Below are 23,115 nucleotides of genomic sequence, written 5' to 3'. Positions count from 1 at the left end.
ATATTTTTTTTTAAATTTATTTTATGAGCCAAAATCAAGAGTTGGATGCTTAACCGAGCCACCCAGGCACCCCAAGATCAACTATATTTTATAGTGAATCTTAACCTCTTTTTCAAAGTGGAAAATCTTGGGGCAGACGGGTGGCTTAGTTGGTTAAGCATCTGCCTTCGGCTCAGGTCCATGATCCCAGGGTCCTGGGATCAAGCCCTGCATCAGGCTCCCTGTTCAACAGGGAGTCTGCTTGCCCCTCTCCCTCTGCCCTCCCCCCCCCATTCGTGCTCTCTTAAATAAATAAATAAACAAACAAACAAATAAATACAATCTTTAAAAAAATAAAGTGGAAAATCTTTCTCTCTTAGGCATCAAAAATAATCCACAATACACACTACAAGAGAAAGAATGCCATTCACACGTGTTTTGGGTATGAGTTAGTACATTTAAAACTATTCCAAAATGTGTGGTTTATTATGTCTCACCATTTTGTGTGTCAGGAATTCAGGAAAAGCTAGACTGCACAGTTTGTCTCTGATCTGTGTAGCACCAGCTGGGGAGACTGGGACGGAAGGACCCACTTCCAAGGTGTCTTCTTCATCCACACATCTAGTAGTTCCATGCTTCTTGCCTCTTTCTCTTCCCCCCTCCCCCAGCCCCACCCTAACGTCTTTTTGTTCAGGGCCTTCCACAGAACTTTGGCTCCTAGCAGCCTTGGGGCATCTACCTCTTCTGTGGTGGCTCAGGGCTCCAAGAGTGAGCATTCTGAGTCCCAAGTGGAACCAGAACACTCCTGATGTCAGTCCTGGAACATTACTTCGGCCACATCCTATGAACCAAGCGAGTCACTTAGAACAGCCCAGAGTCAAGGAGAGGGGAATTAGACCCCACAGCCTCATGGAAGGAATGTCAAAGAATCTCTGGCCATGTTTATTCTTCTACCCCATTTTTATGTACTCAACAAGGAGGAAGTTCTCAGACATGGGATTTCCACATCACAGGTAAAAGTCTATACCATATATCCAAATTGATACAGGAGCAAAGGCATGGGTTTGGCTTTGAAATCAATTACAGAACTTACTGGATGACCCTGAGGCACTGAAACTCACTGCTTAAATTCACTGAATCTTGAAGTTTTGTCTGTGAAGTAGAATAACGATACTTTCCAAGACTATGGTGTGGATAACTAGTACAGAGCCTACATCATCATGGTCCCTTAGTAACTGTTAATGCTTTTTAAGCAAACCCAGAGAATAGTGAGGATTTTACCAAGGTGTTTTTAAAATACTGTATTTATGATAAAACCTAGGCATAATCTGAAAGAGAATGAAACATGATAAAAAGGTCTTCTCAGGCTCAAAGCTACAGTTTTTAGAGAAAATCCACTATAAGCATCTTCACAGAATGTGAAAGATACCCCCGAGTTTCTGCCATGATATTTGAAATGCCTCTACTCAGCAATCCTATAGGGAACTGGCAAAACAGTACCATCTTTCTTAAACTATAATTAATCAGGCATTTGGGGAGGTAAGAGAAAGTGAAATTCATGGCAGGTTGGCATGCTCTGATCCACAGGTGCTCAGTGGTGGTGGCAACACTCCCTGCAGAGGGGCATTTTGGAAATGTGTTGGATATGGTTTTAGCTGGCACAATGTTGGGGGCGGGGTGAGCATTCTTGTACTTGGAGGGCAGAGACCAGGGATGCTGGACAAATGGAGCTGTCCCACATTATGAAGCACTGTCTCACCATATGGTCACACGAGTGAAAATCTCGTTTTTGTGAACCTAGAGTTAACTGCATTTTACATATAAACATATTTCTACTTAGCCATAATATATACTTTATTTTCCAGGAATGCAAATAATTCATAAATCAAGGAAAGACTGTTCTCTGTTTTGTTCAGGATCTCAAGAGTTGTTTACCATTTGAGAAAATCACATCATTGGCAGCAGGGCCAGCTTGTGTTATCCGAGTGGCCCAGAGCACTATTTTAGGCTTCATTGGAGACCGCGGATGTGAAGCACCTGACCACTTCATTATGGTGTCCAGAGCAGGGCGCCTGCACCGGAAGTAATTATAAATTGCTTTGCCTTTATTCCTCTTTATATTTCAGTTATGACATGACACTGGTTTTTCTTCCATTATGAGTGTGGGTGGGCTGTATTATCTCGGAACTTCACTCTGGGATTGTAAACAGGGCATTAAAAATATTTGCAATAAAAATGAGGGTTGAATCTGACCGGACTGAAAGCCTACTGCTTTAAAAGAAGTTCGCTGTGGATCACAAATGCCTTTCCAAGTGGAAACACCAGGGAATCATTTCCTTTCTGGAACCTGCTGGACCTGGGAGCAGCCCAGCCGGCAAGAGCAGCTGGCTCTGAGGCATGAAAGAGCTCTTTCTCTTCAGCCCTCACAGGTGAAAAGACATGGACGCCCCATTGGCTTTTCAACACTGAAGGAAAGACTCAGCAGACCTCGCATGGCCATGTGACCCTCCACAAGTTATTTAACGTAAGCCTCAATTTCTCTACCTGTGTAATGGAGATAAAAATAGCCCTCATATTGACTTCCTGTGTGGTTTAAGTTAGATAAATAAGATAAAGCTTGTTAAGTGCTTCTCTCGGCATCCCTGAGCATATGATGCTCAATAAATGGGAACATGTATTTATTACCATTTGTACAGCACTTTACAGTTTACAAAGCCCTTTCCCATATACTGTTTCCTTTGAACTTTATATACATTAACCTAACTAACCTTCCCAACAACTTCTGAAGTATTATATCCCATGATCTGCTAAAGTTGGGGTGACACTAAAGAGTGGGCATGTTCTTTCCACAACACCATGGTGTCTCCACCCATGCTGACATTATCATTCATGCAATCACTCATGCAACAAATATTTATTGAGTACTTGCCCCATTCAAAGCACTGGGGCTCAGCAGTGGGGACTGACAGGGAATACCATCCCCAGGGAGGAAGGGAGGCCCAGCGTTGCCACCATACTTGCCCCAGGTCACATTGGTGACCATTCAACTGGCTTTTCCCACTCAGAATCCATGCTGCTCCATTGACATTTATTCTCTACATCTCTGAGGACAAAAGTAACCCCAGCAGGAAGTTACTGAAGGAGGAAGCTAGGGGAAGTTCTGGAGGGAAAAATGCCCTTGCTCACAATTGAAGTTTCCAACGGTGGAAGAGGGGGCGGCCTCTTGAGAATGGAGGATGCGCCATCTGCATCCTTTGCAGACACTAGGGAAGAGTCTGAGGCTTGCCCTGGGAGGAAGGCCTTTACAATCCATTCAGTCTAAGAATCTAAGAATCACTTTAAGACCACTTCTTGGAGTATAGCTTTTTGCTTTTAGCTTGTCCCTTCAAATGTCAGATGTTTTTCCCTCAAGTTCATTAGTTTGGTTACATTTTAACCTTCCAGCTTCCACAGAAGGGTGAACTGGCTTGAACATGGTCTGGAACTTAAGTGATTCCATGGTCCCAATGTAAATTCTTCTTATCCTGTCCTAAATCTGTATTCTCAGGAAGAGAAAGAAAACCCCCTGGAAACTGATAATCTACCAAGTACACAAGCAGAATACAGGAAATCTTGGCCAAAGGAGAACTTGAGTTTGCTTAACTTTGTCCAGAAAGCCATGTAACCCATACTATCCACTGTTAGAAATCTACAAGGACCAGCCAGGTCTTTGGTTCCACGGAATTTTTTTTCTTCAGACATGAAAATGTTAAATATATTCCATAAAAACAGTGACCTAACCTGTGCCCAAAAATATATTTTTAAATGATTATATTTCCAGCTTATTCCACATCACTCTGGTCTCAAGCCAATTAGTAGAAACTCAGCACTTGACCTTAGCAGAGATAGGAGCTGATTTGGAAACATGTGTGAGACAACGTTTTCTGAATGTCCTTTTTTCCTTACTCTGCTAACAGAGAATTTCAGTCCCGGGCGCATGACAAATGACTTCTAACTGAAAGGGAGGGCAATAGAAAGGGAGGACCAGTCCTCTATACTATCACAGATCACTGGCTCCCACACATTGTCACACACATCACACCCAACTTGACTTTATAACTTCAATTCCCTGGAGAGAGTTTATATTCACTTGGTCTCATTAAGGCAACACACAACGGTAAAGGTCTCACTATGGGACCAATTAACCATTTCCATATCTGGCACCAACATAATTGCACCGTACAGTTTGCCCTCGTTATTTATGTCAAGTCCTTAATATTAATTATGTTACAAACACTCAAAACAAATGCTATATTTTCATACTGTGGGTAGTGATTACAGACACTAGAACTAGTTGAGGTTTCTTTCCCCACTGTTTCTATGCTTTGTAATTTGTGCACCCAAACGTAAAGCTTTCTACACCTATTCACTTGAAGCATTTTTACAAATGAGCTCTTAAGAGGGATACAATCAAATATGCTGGAGCATCTCATGGCATCTGAAAGGGATTATATATTATATTATATTCCCAACATAAGGGGAAATGCACAGATGTCCATGTACTGTATTGACCCCCAAATCTCAAGGCAAACTCCCCTAGCACAGGCAACAATGGCAACAACATGAACCAATGGCACACCTTTCTCAAGACTGAAAAATGACTGAAATCTATTCCCAGAGTAGCATTCTTTACCGATCAATAAGTCCAGTGCCTTGCATGACATTTTTGAGTTATTCTCTTTGGGATGAACAGCATATCTTAATAGCTAATTGTTAGATGAAGTCTTGATATCACCATAATTTCCCAATAGTGAGGGTACCAAATCCCAAAGGACTGTGAAGAAAAGCAGTCAGCCTCTTTTTCAAAAGGCCGTAAAGAATGATGGGGCGCCTAGGTGGCGCAGTCGGTTAAGCGTCTGCCTTAGCTCAGGTCATGATCTTAGGTCCTGGGATCGAGCCCTGCATCGGGCTCCCTGCTTGGCAAGGAGTCTGCTTCTCCCTCTCCCTCTGACCTTCTCTGTGGCTCATGCTCTCTCTCTGTCTCAAATAAATAAATACAATCTAAAAAAAAAATGAGAATAATTCCTATTGGTTTATAATAGTTTAGAAATGGCTAGGCCCAAAGGAATTGTTCATTACATGACCTCCAAAACAAAAAGCATGAATGCGCCAAAGTTGGCTTTCACCTTGTGGTTTTCTCTTCAGTTCTTCCTTTCCTTGTTCACAGTTGCCTGTCAAACAGGATTAAAATCCTGCCACCAGCCCCCCTGCCAGCTCGAAGGCTGCATCCAGGGCAGACCCTCAGATTTGGCCTCTGTGATCTTAACATCGGTCTGGTGGCAGGGCGCAGGCTCAGCTCCAGACACCAGGGAAAAACAGACTCCTTGGTGCTTGATGTTTGACACTGGTTTTCTCATCAGAATGATGATGTCCCAGGATGACTTGTGGACAAATGTGAAAGGGAAAAGAGAAAGCCTTTCTTTCCACCCAAAAGGAAATAAACCTAGCAGGTCTATAAGCTGACAGCCGTATATGCTACTGTTGGCCATTACTGAGTCCCATCTGAACGGCATCAGCAGATATAGGAGGGAGAGGGATGGTCAAGTACTCGTTGGAAGGGTCATGGAATAAGTTCTCTCCTTTGGGTTTTATCCCAGTACCTCTTTGTTAGGTGCCATTTTCCGATGGCTGGACTGGGACCCAACGAGGGTAACTCTTTGCTCTGCCAGCCCAGTGTTTGTTCCCAAGTTTAGTACCCATCCTCATGAAAAGCTGCATGTTTCTTTAGGATTAATTTCAAGCCATATGTTTCTGTTTTGAAACTATAACGGCTTTTGCTCTGTAACGATCAGCACAGAGAGAGAAAAAGGGCAAAGGCTTTTGTTACCAAATATTTAGCTCCCAAACGTTGAGTCACTATCACGGGGCTAACCAGAAAACGTCACCACCTTGCAAAGCACAGCATTGACACTATTTTTCCCTGGCACATCAATTTTCTCATAACAGCCAACTCCACTGTTTCTGCATTGTACGCCTTATGGAGAAAGTAAAGGCACCACTCCTCAGCCAAGCCCCTTCCTCAAAGGGCTGGCATAGCCTGCCTGCCAGAGTATGCAGTCATTCTTGAAAATTAGCAACACTGGGACCAGGTTCCCTTTAGCCGATCAGTCAAGGCAGCTGCTGAAAAAGAAATGCACACATGCTTCCCCACAAATGAAAATTTAGGTGGAACATGCCTGAGTTGGTGGGAGAGTCAAGAGAAGTTCACATGGTTCTGTGCCGCCAGATTCTCTCTAAAACACAACTGGTCCAAGAGTAACAACAGCCATCACAGGGACACCTACAGTGTGGATCTCCGGATATATTCCCATTACTCCGGGGCATCACAGAGACTCCGTGGAATGCTTTTCAGCTTAATACAAAGTGAGAACTGCCACAGGGTAATAAATTCCTTTCTGTCCTAAAATAGTAGTCCACAAGGTCATCATTGCAAGATGCCAAGAGGTGTTTTATCTCCTCGGTGGTGGCAAAGTGCCTCTTTTGACTGGAAGGTGCTGACTGATTCTACAATGCACAGCTCCTGCTCGCTGCTCACGTCCATCTCACCCTCCCGAAGGATGTTCTTGACTGTGTTGACGCTGCTAGCTGAACCCAGCAGCAAACTTTATCACCAGCATGCCATCCTAGCCAGGCTCTTGGCTAAGAGAAGCAGAAGCCCACCGATGCTAACATTTGAAGGATCCAGAAGGAGGAGAGAGAGGTCTGACTTCTGGAGGAGTGATTTGCACTCATCGCCACTTGCCTCCTAACCACTGTGGCCAAACAGCATCTGTCATCAGGCTGCCCCTGAGCGTCACCCACCAGTGACTAGCAGCACTGAGGACTGCGTGAGTGAGTGTGGGGGGGGGGGGGTTCAGTGTGGAACCAGCTGCTCTGTAATGCCCAGTGCTCCTGTACCTCTTCAGACATTAATATGTGTGTGTCAGAAGAAGCCAAATCTCAATCGGCCAGGAGTATAGCTAAAATGGCCCTTCTGCCTGCAGCAGCTCTCCTCTGCGTCTCAACCTAAATCTCAGCATCTGACAAACCGCGGGTGAGAGTTTGCAGAAATATTAGGGAAGAACCCTTGCCAGCACTGAAACCGAGATGAATACAACAATGAAAAGCACTTAGAACCTTGTGGGCTTGCAGCCAGAGCCCTCAAACCTAGTATGCGCCTACCAACAAATGCAGAATTGGCCACAGCGATTTATAGCGGAGCGGCTAGCAGAGATTTATAGCAAAGACTAGAGTGTGGCACTCTTGCAGAGGCAGAGGGTTTGGGGGGGGGGTAGAAAAGGACAATGAAGAAAGAGAAAGTGACAGATCCCCATGCAATCCAAACATTCTGAGCCACTCCTTCAACCTCAGAAATTTTACCCTGATTTGGCTGATCCTAATGGTCTCTGAACCACATTGGAAGATGTCACAATAGATGTCTGAATTAAAATCCAGTAGATTTGCCGAAAGAGCGATCGTTTAAAATTGGCAGCATTCCAGAGAACTTACTAGGCTGCATACTGCCCAGGGCTGAGAGAATTGCTAATTCCAGAGAAAGTTAATTATCACTTTATTGATAAAGGGGTAATTTTTTAAAGCTTATGGTGTGGCTTTTGTGACTCATTAATTAAAATTTAGAGTCATTTACTAGACACACTGGTGGGCTTCTGTTACATTATATATGTACAAAACCATTTGATTTTTCTCCCAGGGGCTGTTATTAATCCCCCTCATCTCTCCTCATCTGTCTGCCTGCGGAGGCAACAAAAAAACACTAAAAACGTGTAAATCTCAAACCAGCCTTTGGGGAGCTGGCTGAATTAAGATGTCCAAGGACGCACTTAAAGCTCCCTCCTAGACAGGTCAAGGGCGCCCACCCCCCACGAGGAAGCACGGACGCCCGCACCAAAAGGCACGGCTGTCACAAACTTGGGCTCCAAAAACATTAGACCGAATTTCATGCCCTTGGGTGGTGAGATGGGAAGAGAGTCTTTCCTCCCGTCGTTTCTCTTCTCTCCCTCACCGTCCCCGGGTCGAAGCAGGAGGCTTGGGGGTAGAGGAGTGGCGTCAGCTGAAACGGGAGGGGGCTTGGCATGGGGAGCCCCCAGGCGGGCGCGGCCCAGCGTCGCCTCCCGCTTGGCCTCGGACGCGCGGGCTGCGGCGGGCACGCCCCGGGCTACCTGGCTTCAGCGCGCGGCCGAGGCTGCCGGGGGGCACCGGCGAGGGAGGAAAGACGCCCCGCCGAGCTCCGCCTGGGAGCCGCCGTGAGTGCGCTCCGAGCTTCCGCCCGCCCCACCCCTGCCGGGACCCAAGCGTGTCAGGGTCTGTGTGTGTGTGTGATGCGTCCCCCCGCCGCGCCGAACTATCCACCCGATCTGCAAAACAGCCTGGAACTGAACCCCACCCCCGCCAACGTACGAAGAGGTACCCTTCTCTGAGCGTGCCTTCTTTGGATTTCAGGGAACTTCAGTAATGTTGCCTTCAATGTGTTGGAAGTCTGTGGGCTCCACAATTTGAGATTGAAACATAAATACACCCAACCCATTAGGAGAGGCTGGAGGCCATCTGCTTGTGATTTTCACATCATTGCAAGTTTAAAAAAATTTTTAAATTCGATCTTTGCGCTTTGGGGCATCGCTCGAATTTTTAGAATAAGCCAATACGACTTCCCGTTGAAAAAGTCACGACTTTCATGAATTTTCAGTAGAAAAGTTCTCGCGGCAGGACGACAGCACGTGGGGTTGACTTGCTTCCCAGCAGCTGGTCTGCTAGTCCTACCTGCTGCTGGAGAGCCCTGCGACCCCAGCCCCCAGGGGCCAGGAACCAGAAAGTGAAACTGCTTCTGCTGGTTTCCACTTGCCTTGAAAACACACCACCAAAAGCAAATAAATGACCGAAAGCGATTTACTCTTGTTTCTCTGATTCTTTTCTTTGTATTATCATTCATTTACCTTTTTTTTTTTTTTTTGCAGCAAAATAAAAGCCGTTTTGGCGACACAAAGAAATTTAAACATGTTAAGCACAGAAGAACTGGGGGGTTTTTGTGTGTGGGATTTGCTCTTGTGATTCTACAAAGAAAGCAAACAGATTTGCCAAAATATCACACAGAGACTGTGCACATGCACAGTTTAAAGAGCTGAAGAAAACATATTCACATTTAAAAAAAATATCTGCTTACACACATGTGTTTAAATGGTAAAGATCTGGAGCCACCAAACAAAGTCCCTAAGACTGAAGTTTCTACGTTAACGTTTTATTTGAGTTGAGATGGTCACTACTGTCTTTCTAGGTAATCTTCACTCAGCTGCTACTGCTCAGGAACTGCCCCCTCATTTTTTCAGGCTAGTTCTACCAAACACAAAAAAATGCTCCACACAAATATTGTGCCCCTGGATGGTTTACTTTACCACACTGTAAATTCCTTCATAGTTATTTTTATGCTTTCACTCCAAATATTCTATTTTTTTTTAAGTCTTGGAAAAAAAACCCAAAACAACTCTGTCTCTCACTCTTCAAAAATGGTTCCTCTGGTTGAAAGAAAAACACAAGAGTGTTCGATTCTGAAGCGCCAGGATCACTTTCTCAAGTACCACAGTGTCTGAGACCAACCAAAAGCCACTTTCTCAGAAAGCTACTGATTATCTTGAGTTATCTGATTACCTTCTTGAGACCGTCACAGAATCTAGAGACAACACCATGAGGCAGCTCTCCATTACTACTACGTGGGAGCGGAAAGAACTTGGACTTAGCACATCAGCTATCGGTCAAATGACTTCCACACAGCTGACACCGCCTTCATCCACTGTCCTGTTCTACTCAGCAAGCAACCTGGAGAGGAAGCTTTGTGCCACCGGGTTCTAGTCACACAACACCCTACCTGGGAAGAAGGTGACTGTATTTGAACTTGGGAAAACTGATCCTGACACTCCATAGACACCTGGGTTTTTTTTTTCCCCCAAAACTAACCAGTACCAGCTACTAGCAGTAAATAGTATTCTCATCTATCTTGATAAATTAAGGGAAAAAAAAAACACAAAGACATGTAAAATATTCCACCTGGGATATAAATAATAAAATTCAATTTTAAAAAGTACTCTTGCGAGTTCACAACACATCAATTTTAATAATTAAATTTTAGTAAATATGTTTATCCCAAGACATAGAACACTTTTTGAATTAAAACAAAACAAAAGCAAAGCAAAATCATCATGCAAAAAAGTAAAACAGTTATTTGAGTTCACATTTGGGGAAAAAAACAACTTTCTACATCTTTCAATGCAGAGTTAAAGAGTAGTGAATATGGAGGTGCCCCAAATTTATAAACTATATAATTCTAGGCTACACCTCTTCCTCTCTGAGATCTGGTTAAGAAATCAAACATTTCTGTTCTGAGTAGGAGGAACTGAAGTTTACCTGCTGACCTCAGTGGTTTGAGTGCAGGACACTCGGGCATTGCCACGGAGGTAGGCATGCAAGCCAGACACACTGAAACAGGTCACCTGTCATGCTGACAGTAGAAAGAGAAGGATCCCATGTCAATGGCACACCCTCCGATTGTGCATCTCCCTTACCTACGGCTTGTTCACCAGAGCCCTGATCAGGTTCTTGACCAGGCCGGGAATGTTGACTCAGAAGACAGATGACTTTCGGTACATGCAAACCGAGTATTACAAAAGCTAATCTTCCACCCGTGTGTTAGTAGCTCACAGTGAGACTCCAGCAGCCCCGCTCCCCGGCTGCAAACATCTCATTAGACTAATGCATTCAGCACAGGCAGAAAACTCGATTTACCATAGCTACAGCAATGAATTTCCATTACGATGACAGCTTCAACCACATCATGTCCGGAAAACCAGCCAACCACTGGCTTTTAAAGAACACACACATTTTACATGCAGAAAACGAGGCGCTTGCGTGCGTGTGTGTGTGTGTGTGTGTGTGTGTGTGTGTGTGTGTGTGTTTCGTGTTTCCTTCCTCTTAGCAGCCCAACTCAGAGAAATGTGCGGTGTAGCTTTTTGCCGACATGAGCTGCAAGGTAATGACAATTCTGCTCCTTTGGTAGTTACGTCTTTGTAATAACCTGAATTATGTCACAATTGTCAGAGTGGGTGTTTCCAACATTTCGGTTTTCATTACCCCTCCTCTGTTGCCATAGAAACCAGACGGTAACATCATCTCTTTGTCCCAGTCTGCAGCAGTGTGGGCCAGCGCCGGGCTTAGAAGATACTGGGGCTCTGGGGGAGTAAATATTTGACGTTGAACAAACACAACAACAACAATATTCTAATAACATCGCTGTGCGGGAGAGACTGTGTTTGCCAGAAGAGTGTTGCCTACACAGGTGGACACAGCACAGTCATACGCATTGACTCGATAGCTGCAGGCAGCGCACGTGGTCAGTGGATGAGCCCGGACTTGGGCTCCAGATCTGTGTGTAAGCGCAGAAGCATGCCTCCACTCGTGACGGCGGTCAGGGCCCACGTGGGCTAGAACGGTCCTCACACAGGAGAAAGGCTACTAGTTAGCCTCCGCACCCCATTGTCTTCTTTGTGGCAAATCAATTTATACTGGTAAAGGGACTTGTTCTCCTTTCTTTTTTTTTTTTTTTTTAGTAAAGTGGAGCAAGACTCCCCATCATCCATTTCATTCAGCCCATTCTGGAGTATTTATTATTCCCAAGTCTTTCCTACAAGATGAAACATCCATTCAACCAATATGTGGCCACCCACAGGCTTACTCCTGGGGATGAACAACAAGCGAATTTAGCAAATGTTTAGGACTAACCATGAACTAGGGCCAATTAAGGCTTAGGCCACAACTTGGACAGTTACTGAGAGCAACAAAAAAGAAATTACAATTTGAGGTTTTTCTGAATATATACACAGAGTCACATTAGAAAGAAATAAGAAATCTTTCTCCTCGAATTATGAACACAGGAAAAAATTAAAATTTTTTGAAGTCAAAGCATTGTACTTATTGAACAAGAAATAGGGGCACCTGGGTGGCTCAGTCGTTAAGCGTCTGCCTTCGGCTCAGGTCAGGGTCCCAGGGTCCTGGGATGGAGCCCCGCCTCGGGCTCCTTGTTCGGCGGGAAGCCTGCTTCTCCCTCTGCCCCTTCCCCCACTCGTGTTCTCTCTCTTTCTCTCTCACTTGCTCTAAGTAAATAAAATCTTTTTTTAAGAAAAAGGTAAAATTAACTACTTTAGTTCATTTAATCATCTAATTTTGTTGTTCTGCTTTGTGTGAGAGAAGGCAAGTTTGGTAGTTTTTCACTTTGGTCATTTACTATAAGTTGGTTTCAGTAAAGGAGAAGGAAGGGAAGGAGGAAGGAAAACAGGACCCAATGGACGATCCAATTGCCAGCACCTCTGTCACAGTGGTTGTGTGTCTTGTGCCCAAGGCCTCAAGCACAATCCCACAGGATGATCAGCAAAGCGCCTCAAGTGGTCTGGGACGCTAGATTTAAATAGGATAAATCTTTCTTAAATAATCAAAATAGTTCTCAAATCCTGTGGAAGGAAGGAAGGAACGGGATGGGGCGGTGGGGGGAGGGAGGAAGGAGCTTGGCAGAATCTGCCCCAAAGAAAGGAGCTTCCGGTTTTCCTACCTAGCTCTGGGAGAGTCTGTGATTCTGATCCTTCAAGTCCACACTTCCTCACCTCCTCCCAGAGGTGCCCTTGTGGACTGTCCTTAAGTCGAGTGTGTCTGGGATACAGGCGTTGGCATTACAGGTCAGCTGTGCAGTGAGGCTTAAAATGGAAGTTAACTAAAAGATGGCTTGCTTAAAAAATGATAGAGAGAACTGATAGATGATAGACAGATAATTGATAGATATCTACTGGAATTCCTTTTTTTTTTTTATGCACCAGGACTTTGGCCTTAAGAAATTAAATCCATGTTTGTAAAAATCCTAAATGTTTTTAATTCCAAGCAAAAAATTAAGTTAAACATGTAAGGAAAAGAAATTTGGGATGGCTGCATACAAGCCAAGGGGTATGTTAAGCGGCAAAGGAGTCCTTCCCAGTTAACATACCTCTCAGTCTTGTGCACCCCTGGGCTGCAATCAGGATGCTTAGTTGTGCCACGTTGCTAATTTTCTTTGGCGCTGTGGTTACATTTCTGTCTCTGACCGCAGGCCGCTTGCTCCACTCTTTCCACACAAATGCTATTGGGTTGGCGGTTAGAAAGAGGCAGCCAGAGGGAGCAGGTTAATCGGGGGGCACCCCAAATGCAAACCTACTCAAAGTGGTATCCATTTGAAGAGTAATCCCTGTCAGCTGCTGGTAAAGAGCTATGGTTCCAACACAAGCATCAGGGGACGAGAGCTGTGTCCTGGGCAGGGGTGTCAGTTCTGCTGCAAAACCCAGCCATATTAGCATAATACTTGGGAAATTAATTAAGTAATTATTATTACTAGGGAAATACTATGTAGGAGCCTTTTTCGTAAGTTGCCTCTTTTGTAACAACCCTATGAAGTATTATGAGGGCCATCCCCACTTTATAGATAAGGAAACTGAGACAGGGATGCTAATACATTGCCCAAGGTCACACAGCTCAGAAGTGCTGGATAGAGGATTGACCCAGCCAGTCTGTCCCCAAAGACACATGATTCATCATTTGGCCACATGGCCTCCTTGGCACTACACCTGTTCCAGTTCTGCCATTAAACCAAAGATATTGGTCAAATCACTGTCCTTAAACAGCATGGGGGGACAGGGGTAGAGGACTAGATCATCTTTGTGGTCCCCGATGGTGCTGACATTCTACAGCCCGATGAACTGCTTTATCTGCAGGGCTGGAACAGGCCAATACTTCGGGTTGTAGGAGAACTCAGGTGTAGTTGTGGCTATGGCCATGACAACGACCAAGGGACAAGATGCACCCTCTCTCTCAGTAGAATAAGACCTGGCAAACCAGTGCTTTGGAGCCAGTTTGGGATGGGGGGAGCGGGAGAGAGCATGTAGAAAGAAGAGGGAAGTCATAAAGGCCGAGATTCCATTCCTGAAGTAGCAAAGGCAGACCAGTCTCCCACATTCACGAGGCCACAAGACTTTGCTTCCCATCACTCAACACCGACTTTTCCTTACATGTTCAAGAGTTTCAGAAGTTTCAGGGTTACGGAAGTCACGAGGCTTATGTCACCATTTTGCCAACGTGGAAATCGAGGCAACAAATGATTAACCTGATGAGTCAGACAAGACAGGTAGAACAAAATGTGGATGCCAGACTCCTGGGCTCCTCCAACCTGAGTCTTTTTCAACCCAAAGCCCCACCTTCCACAGGGCCAGATTTCAGTCTAAACCATGCAAGCAGGGATCTTTCGAAAACAAAAACAAAACTATTCTTCTTAGTAAAGGTAAATGGGAAATAACTTCAATGTCCAATAAAAAAGAATTGCTTAATGGGGGACCTGGCTGGCTCAGTCGGTGGAGCATGTGACTCAATCTCAGGGTTGCGAGTTCAAGCCCCCCATTGGGTATAGAGATTGCTTAAAAATGAAATCTTAAAAAAAAACAGAGCTTACTTAAGTAAGTGTATCATGTGTCCACACCATGGATTATACAATGTAACTACCAAAAAGGATGTCATAGAAGAACACTTAATGACATGAAAAAGTGCTCTCAATATAGAATTGCTAAAAAAAATTGTAAGTTACAAAGTAATATGCAGAATAGAATCTTACTTAGAAAAAAATAATAATTTGCAAAATGCTGGAGATATGTTAACAGTCATGTTCTCTTGGTGATAGGATTATGAGTACTTTGTATCTTCTTAATCTTTCTTTTTTATGTTTTCTACAATGGAAGACCTACTTTTTGGTGATAATAAAAAGTTATGTGAATCAATGGATTAGCAACAGAATTTTTCCTATCACCTCTGCAAACATATTTGCTTATAATTCTCATAAATCTTAAGTCTCAAATTTCTTTTTTTAAGCAATGAAATCAAAACAAAACCTCTGCCTGGTGGTTGGTTGTAGGCCACATTCAGTCACGGCCTTAAAGCAGTGTTTCAAGCATGGAGACTGCCCCCACCTCGCTAAGTTGTCCTTGCTGTCCTCCACCCTGGGTCTTACCACCTTCTAACACCTTTAAGCCACACTGGATATTCAGCACAGCTGATACAAAATCAGGGGCAGACGCCCCTGGCTCACCCAAGGGCTCCGTGGGGTCCTCTCCAGGCTGGTAATACTCAGCCTTGTAAAAGTAAAGCCACGTGCTTAAGACGCCAGAGGTCAGGGAAGAGGGGAAGGTGATGGAATTAAGTGAAAATCACTCTGTCCAAGGAAAAAGTGAATCATTCAAGCTCTCCTGGGCCTAAAACATGGTTCCTTTCAGGTGGGGCCTCCTCTCTTTGTGGCTCTGGGCCTGTGGCCCTGGCTGATATTCAGGGATTGACTTAGTGGAAATATTTGTCTCAAGGTCTGCCAGTTTGGGTAGGTGCAAGCCCAGAGACCCTCATCCCAGGGACAGCGACTGTTAACAGGGGTGGTGTGGTGAGGATATGTGTTGACAGCTGGGAAAGCTGAGCAGGACGACAGCAGGGGCTTTTTCTTTGGTCACCAGGCCATAAATTCCAAGATGGCAGGGCACCAGTCTTACACTCCACTATAACTGCAGCATAAGACACGTGCTTTTTCTATAGTCAACAAATAATTATTGTTGACAAATAAAAGAAACTAAGGGTTAAAGACAGTAACCTAATCTTAATCAATGTTAGTATAAGCTTTTAGACACTACTCCTTTTCCCTGATAAAAGTGATTGACTTTGGATGTCTGTCAAAGGAAAAAAAATCCGAATTTGTTAAAAGGATGATTTCTCTTTCCTATCTTCTTCCTCCTTTATACTTTTAAAATGTTATTTTCTTCAGATTCCTTCTTCTCTGAGCCATGTTTGTTTGAAACTTTTTTTTTTGAGATTTATTTATTTTAGAGAGAGCGCATGTGAGGGAAACCACTTGAGCAGGGGGGCAGGGAGAGGGTAAGAGCCTGAAGTGGGGCTTGATCCTATGACCCTAATATCATGACCTGATCATGACTTGAGCCAAAATCAAGAGTCGGACACCCAACTGACTAAGCCACCCAGGCACCCCTGGGCCCAATTTCTACAGAAAGACTTTGTGTGTCGGTGTGTGTGTCTGTGTGTGTGTCTGTGTGTGTGTGTCGGTGTGTGTGTGTGTGTGTCTGTTTGTGTGTGTCTGTGTGTGTGTCTGTGTGTGTGTCTCTGTGTGTGTGCGCGTGTCTGTGTGTGTGCGCGTGTCTGTGTGTGTGTGTGTGTGTGTGCACGCACACATGTAAAGTAGAAAGGACATAGCAGGGGGCACAGCCAAGAGAGACTACTTTTTTTTTTTTAATTTCATTTGGATATTTTCTGTTAGGGTTGCCTGCACTTTTAGTTTCTAGAATAAAGTCATGGATCACCTGAGGCTTTGTCTCCCTTTATTTTATTATTTTTTAAAGATTTTATTTATTTATTTGACAGAGGGAGACAGCGAGAGAGAGAACACAAGCAGGGGGAGTAGGAGAGGGAGAAGCAGTCTCCCTGCCGAGCAGGGAGCAAGATGCAGGGCTGGATCCCAGGACCCTGGGATCATGACCTGAGCCGAAGGCAGACGCTTAACCGACTGAGCCATCCAGACACCCTGTCTCCCTTTATTTGAGGGAAGATCTCCAAGATGGGCCTCTCAGTTACTAAAACTTGCATCTGAATGCAGATGATACACAGTCTGAAATTTTTCACTCTCCTTAATAAAAAAGCAGCTAGTTGGTGAATAAAAAACAACTGGTTGATGAATTCCTCTTAAGGATAACCAACTTTAGTGTGGACCATGTCTTTGATAAGCTCACTTGGGGTAGAAGCTGAACCCAAAAAACTGGGTCTGGGCCAAGAGGAAGGAAGAGGAAGACAGCAAGTAACAGTAAAAACAACTGAAACTGGCTTAAAAATAAAAAGAATACATTGGCAGAGTGTCCAGTGAGCCTTAGGTGAGGCTGATCCAACAACTCAGTAATGCCACCAAAGAAATGGTCTGAATCAACCTATGCCGGGCTTCCCTCATGGTCACAATATGGCTGACAGTTGCCTTCAGGCTGCAATCCTTTCCCACTGACAACCAACATAAGGGAGAGCCTCTCCTGGTCCTTTTCCACAGAGGAGCTAGGAAGTTTTTTTTTCCTAGAGTCTCCTGCCAACATCTTTCTCATCTCATGGGGACAAGTCCCATCCTGGAACCAACCGGTGCCACCAGGATATGCTGATTGGCTTAAGTTCACCTTTGGAAGGAGAAGAGTTCTGCTTTCCCCCAGGCAAATGAGTTATTTAAGAAAGGGCTAGATGCCTGAATAGTTGCAGTACTCTAAGCAAAAAGAAAGAGAAATGGATGCTAAAAGACCTAAATCGGCAAGAAGCTACTGACTAGTAGAAGGCGGGGAGGGGGAGATCTGGAAGAAGAGAAGAGCGCAGGGCGGGGGGAGGGAGGAGATGGTAGGAGGCTGGGCTTTGCGCCTGTGACCCTCACCCTATAGCACTCTCAGACACAGATCTTCAGGAAAGACCACAGGAATCATGAAGTGGTTGATGTGGTTGAATTTCTTGTAGAAACAGTTGAAGAGGCTGAGTTTTGCATCCTGGGTTAATGCAGGTGAAACCAAATAGCTCATGAGAAGCCCAGGGGCCGAGACCAAAGGGATTTAGAAACTATCAAGCCTGGGGGAGGAGGTAGCCATACCAGGAAGACTCTGGACTTTTCCAGGATGTGAAAATCAGGAATTTAAAGGGCAGAAAGACAGCCAGCTAACAAAGGGGCTAGAGCCACGTAAGTGGAATGTGCATTTAGCTATATTGTGTCCTGTAATAAAGGGGAGGGATCTTCTGGAGAGGAAGACTTGACTGGAACCGGTACTCTCCACATGAGTTATTTAAGAGAATACTGTGATTGCCTTAATCTGACTTTGCAGTCTGCCCCTCGGCTGCGAGTGCATGTGTGCGTGTGTGCGTGTGTGCATGTGTGCGTGTGGTGTGGTGTGGGGTAGGAGTTGAGAGCCAGGCCCTGCCTGAAGGGAATTGTGGGAGGGTCGGTTCTGGACTCTTGGACCATGTCAGGGGTACAGGCAAGCCTTGGGAAAATGACCAGGGGGAACTGAAGGAGCTGGTGAGCAAGCATCACACAGCTTGGGGCTCAAGCGACGCTGAGGGGACTCAGGTAGCAGCGGGACAGGGCAGCACCATCCAAAAACGGGCCCTTTACTGACCTTCCAGTGACGGAGACTAGGAATGACCTCTTTGGACTAAGAGCAAAACCCAGAGAGTTTGGGGGACTCTCTGGAGAGAGAGACCTCATTTTCCCAGACTGTAGGAAGGGTACAGCCCATATACGAACACTAAAGGAGATAGAAATAGCAAAAACTAAAATGAAAAGAAAATTTAACAAGAAATGTACAAGTTTTATGTGAAGCTCAGCGGCTCAGAGCAGGGATTCTGGCTCAACCATGTCTTGTGATGGCGGTCAAGTAACTCATATACCAGGGGTGGTAAGAGAAACATGATGTCAGGTCTGGCTTGTCCTTAATTCTTCCAGTGTCCTCTAAGGCTTGGTGCAGGAGTATTTGAAGATGGACAGAGCATCACAAGGCAGTTGGTAGGAATGCTTCATTCCAGAATAATGGTGAGGAGAAATTTCAGAATGAAAGTTATCAATGGACCTAGTGAATTGTCCATCCTAGAGGAATGTCTCCAAGGGAAAAAATAAAAGTAGGAGGCCAGGTAATGTTTGGACAATAATGAAAGTGTTACAGTGCAGGTGGATAATCTGGGGATAAATTTATGAGAGTTACTTGGAAAACCAAGTGAACAAATAAAAAAGAGAGTGAGACTTATTAACTCAGAGAAAGAGAAAACATAACCCTAGTATACTATATAGCTCAATTCTAAATAATATACACATTTTCAAAATAATATTATCACTAAGTATTGATTTCACCAAAAATTGTGCTCTAACTTTATTGGGAGGATGGAGGGAGGAAAAAGTAAGATGAGGTTTTCAACTAAACACACACCTTCCAAAGTAAGAAATCAATCGACTATATCTAAAACAGAAAATAATCAAGAAATGATAATATGTGCATGTTAATTAGAAATTCGGAGGCAAATATCAGAAGCAACAGCTAAAACCATGGCTGTCATTAGAGAGAAGGGACGGGAAACAGGAAGCAAGTATTTTTTATATAAATCTTATAGAACTATTTCCCTTTTTAATCTTTCTCAATAGATGCATACATACATATATGCATGCATACTTTTGATTGTAAAAAGCATTAAATAAAACGTTTTAAGCACGCTCATTAACATAAAAAACAATCATGGATTCTCTACCCCTGAGAATGGAAGAGTTCACAAAATGTATGAGCATGATATTTTTTCACCTAAGGAGAGTTGCCATTTTTTTAAAAAAATTTAATAAAATGTAATCATAAATTAAAATAAAAGTTGTAAACAAAATTTTAAGAAATGTAAACTTAATTTTAGGGCTTTTTTACTTATAATAAAAATGCCATGTTATTACAGATTCTTTATGAAGATACTTAACCATTACTCTCTAGTCGAATATTGGACTTTTTTTCTCAGTGACATCCAATGAACAATGTGGCGCCTAGAACAGTGCCTGCCACAGGGTAAGCACTCAATAAATGTTTGTTAAATGATCATGAATGAATGAGAAATACTAATTTGTTACACACTTGTGAACATCTAATATCCCTTGAACTCTGAACGAGTGGGAGAGAGTTCCTTAATAGCAGAGGCTGTGTCAGATTTATCAGTGGGTCCTGATCTGAGACAAATAACATGAGCCACTATGTGCCGAGCACACACCTTGTCATAAGCAGGGATTTTCTCATCAACATGGCACTTTTTGAGCTATCTAGCATATCAGATGTTCACAGAGTCTTGGCTTCTGAATGTCCTTCTCCTAACTTGTAGGTGAAACGACAGGGAATCTTTACTCATTCATTCGTTCCACAAATATGGAATGAATACTTTCTGAGTGTCAGGAAGTATTCTAGGCTCAGCTTAAGAAACAGACCAAAATGTCTACCCTCGGGGACCTTACTTTCTACTGCAGGGAGACAGACAATAAGCAAGTAAATAAGTAAAGTAGGTACATGTTGAATAGGGATTAGTGCTAAGGAGAAACATTTGAGCAGTTGGAAGAGGGCTAGAGAATGCCAGAGTGATGGTGAGGAGGAAGAGAGTTGTGATTAAAATGAGAGCAGCCGGAAGAGTCTGCTGGAGGTGAAGATGTTTTAAGACCTGAAAGGAGGGAGTGGGGCAGAGCCCAGTGAATTCAACTCCACCACAATTCATAGTGGAAAGAAGGTGAGCGGGGGTATCCGCTCTGGGGGACCCTCATCCACTGCCTGTTGGCAAAGGAGCCTTGGGCAAGTTACCTAATCTCTGTGTGGGCCCCTCAGAGCGGGAATAACGGAAGTTACCATGAAGAAGGGATATGAAGATTTTTGAGACTGACTTATTTGCTCTCTTCTGGACTTTTGTGATGTTATCAGAGAAACTTCACTCCCCACCTATCTACTCAATCCCCAAACACACCATCTGTCTTCCATTCCCCATTATATAGCATCAAACAATAAAGTGAAGGATCATCTATACTGATCAATATCAGTATGTATAGTTTAAATTGTAGAGTTGTAGTCATCACCTTTTTTGTTTTGTGAGATATGATTGACTTATAAGATAGTGTAAGTTTAAAGTGTACAACATGTTAATCTGATACATTTCTGTATTGCAAAATGATTACCACCAGAGCTTAGCTAACACCCCTATCATTTCACATAGTTATTTCTGCTGCTGCTGCTGCTGCTTTTTTTGTTGCTGTTGTTGAGGTGAGAACATTTAAGACCTAGTCTCTTTGCAACTTTGAAGTTACCTTTCTAAAAAGTCACTATTGTTTCCATTTTTATTCTACAGTGGTCTTAAGCTGTAAATCAGCCACCCAACACTTATCCAGAGCTATTGTATGTCAGAGGGTGCCAGGCCCAGGGGAAACAAATACAGCCTTTTGTATCATGGACCTCACAGTCCCAGCAAAACCATTCCTTTACATCTGAGCTCTGAGGCCAGACTGCTTGGAATCAGATCTTGACTCTGTCACTCACTAGGTGAATAACCTTTGCCAGATTACTTAACTTCTGTGGGCTTCAGTTCCCACATTTATAAAATGGGAGTAAAAATAAGTTACTTGTAAGGATGACATAAACTAATATTTAAAGTGCCAACAAGAATACCTGGGATGTCATGAGCTCCCAATAGATGCTAGCTTTTAAAATGACATAGATAATTTATAATTTTTTTAAGAGAGGGGCACAAATGGGGTGGGGGAAGGGCAGAGGGAGAGGGAGAAGCAGACTCCCCACTGAGCAGGGAGCCTGACGCAGGGCTCGCCTTGATCCCAGGACCCAGGATCTTGACCTGAGCCCAAGGCAGATGCTTAATGGACTGAGCCACCCAGGTGCCCTGCTTGTAATATTTTTAAAAACATTTATAATATCTAGTTTTCACAGAGGTCCTAGGTGGGAGAGAGCTAACACTCACAGTCTGATCTGAGTAAATTGATATATTCTTCTTCCTCCACACATCTCTGTTTGCATCCACTAATGTACTAGAGACATGGGATTCTTCTAGGGGGAGGGTGGGTGGGAGGAAGCCTTTCCCTTTATTTCAATTTCATTAATTTAGGCTCTTAATTATTTCCTTCCTTCTGCTTGTTTTGGTTGTAATTGCTTTTCTTTTTCTAGTTTCTTAGAGTAGAAGCTTAATTATTGATTGGAGACATTGCTTCTTTTCTAATATAAACATTTTAGTGCCACGCATTTTCCCCTCAGCATTACTTTAGCTGCAACCCACAAATTAGATATAATAAATTTTCATTTTTATATTGTTCAAAGTATTTTTCAATTTGTCTTGAGGCTTGTTTTTGTTTTGTTTTGTTTTGTTTTGTCCATGGATTCCATAAAAGTGTATTATTTAATTTCTGATTATTTGGGGATTTTCCAGATATCTTACAGTTATTGATTTCTAGTTTAATTCCATTGTGCTCCAAGAATATGCTTTGTGAGAGTTTCTTCCTGCCCTCTACCCCTGAGCCCAGCAGGAGCGCCCTGCACGCTCTCTAGGAGGCCCCACCACTCCTGCCCACAGGCTGCACCTCCAGAAGCCAAGAAGAGATTTCCATTTTTAAATGTTTGTCACAGTTTCCTTTATGGGCCAGGATATGATCTATCTTGGTGACTATCCTGTGTGCAATTGAAAAGAATGTGTATTCTGCTATTGTTGAGTACAGTATTCTGTAAATGTCACTTAGGTCAAGTTGGTTAATGATATTATTCAGATCTATGTCTACTGATTTTGCCTTCTTTTTTTATGAATCATTGAGGTCTCCATCTCTAATTAGATTTGTCTCTTTCTCCTTTCAGTTCTAGCGGTTTTTGCTTTGTGTTTTTTTTAAGCACTGTTGTTAGGTATGCACACATTTAGGATTGTTAGGTCTTTTTGGAGGATTAAACTCTTTATCGTTATACGAAGTCACTATTTATCCTTGAAAATATTCCTTGTTCTGAAGTCTACTTCTTCAAATATTAATATAATATAGCTACTCCAGCTTTCTTTAGTGTTTGCAAGGTATTTATTTTTCATCCTGTTAGCCATAATGAATCTATGTTCCTGTATTTTAAGTGAGACAATATCAAATGGTCTAATATATATGCAATTGGAATACCAGAAGGAGAAGAGAGAAGGAGGCAGAAGAAATATTGGAAGAACTAATGGCTGAGAATTTCCCAAAGTTCATGACAGACACCAAACCACAAATCCAAGAAGCTCAGAAACACGAAGCAGAAAACAAACAAAAACATCACATCTATGGGACGCCTTGGTGGCTCAGTTGATTAAGCATCTGCCTTCAGCTCAGGTCATGATCCCAGTGTCCTGGGATTGAGTCCCACATCGGGCTCCTTGCTGGGGGGTGGCGGGGGGAGGAACCTGCTTCTCCCTCTGCCTGCAGCTCCCCCTGCTGGTGCTCTCTCTCTCTCTCTCTCTCTCTCTCTC

The 23,115-nt window shown here is 43.6% G+C and overlaps 1 protein-coding gene across 8 annotated transcripts in view; it reads right to left on the bottom strand.

Annotated features, from left to right (window-relative positions):
- The window catches only part of SCML4 (Scm polycomb group protein like 4), a 107,931-nt gene extending 97,189 nt beyond the window's left edge, over positions 1-10,742 (bottom strand). For all 8 annotated transcript variants that reach the window (XM_027603422.2, XM_027603417.2, XM_027603423.2 and 5 more), the window contains exon 1: positions 10,569-10,742. The gene's annotated coding sequence lies outside the window, so the exon portion shown is untranslated. The remainder of the gene's footprint in view (positions 1-10,568) is intronic.
- Between the last annotated feature and the right edge of the window lie 12,373 nt (positions 10,743-23,115).

Source organism: Zalophus californianus, chromosome 7, assembly GCF_009762305.2.
Source record: "Zalophus californianus isolate mZalCal1 chromosome 7, mZalCal1.pri.v2, whole genome shotgun sequence".
Classification (NCBI taxonomy): Eukaryota; Metazoa; Chordata; class Mammalia; order Carnivora; family Otariidae; genus Zalophus; species Zalophus californianus.
The sequence above is the reverse complement of the archived record's forward strand: the minus strand, read 5'-3'. Positions and strand labels throughout refer to the sequence as shown.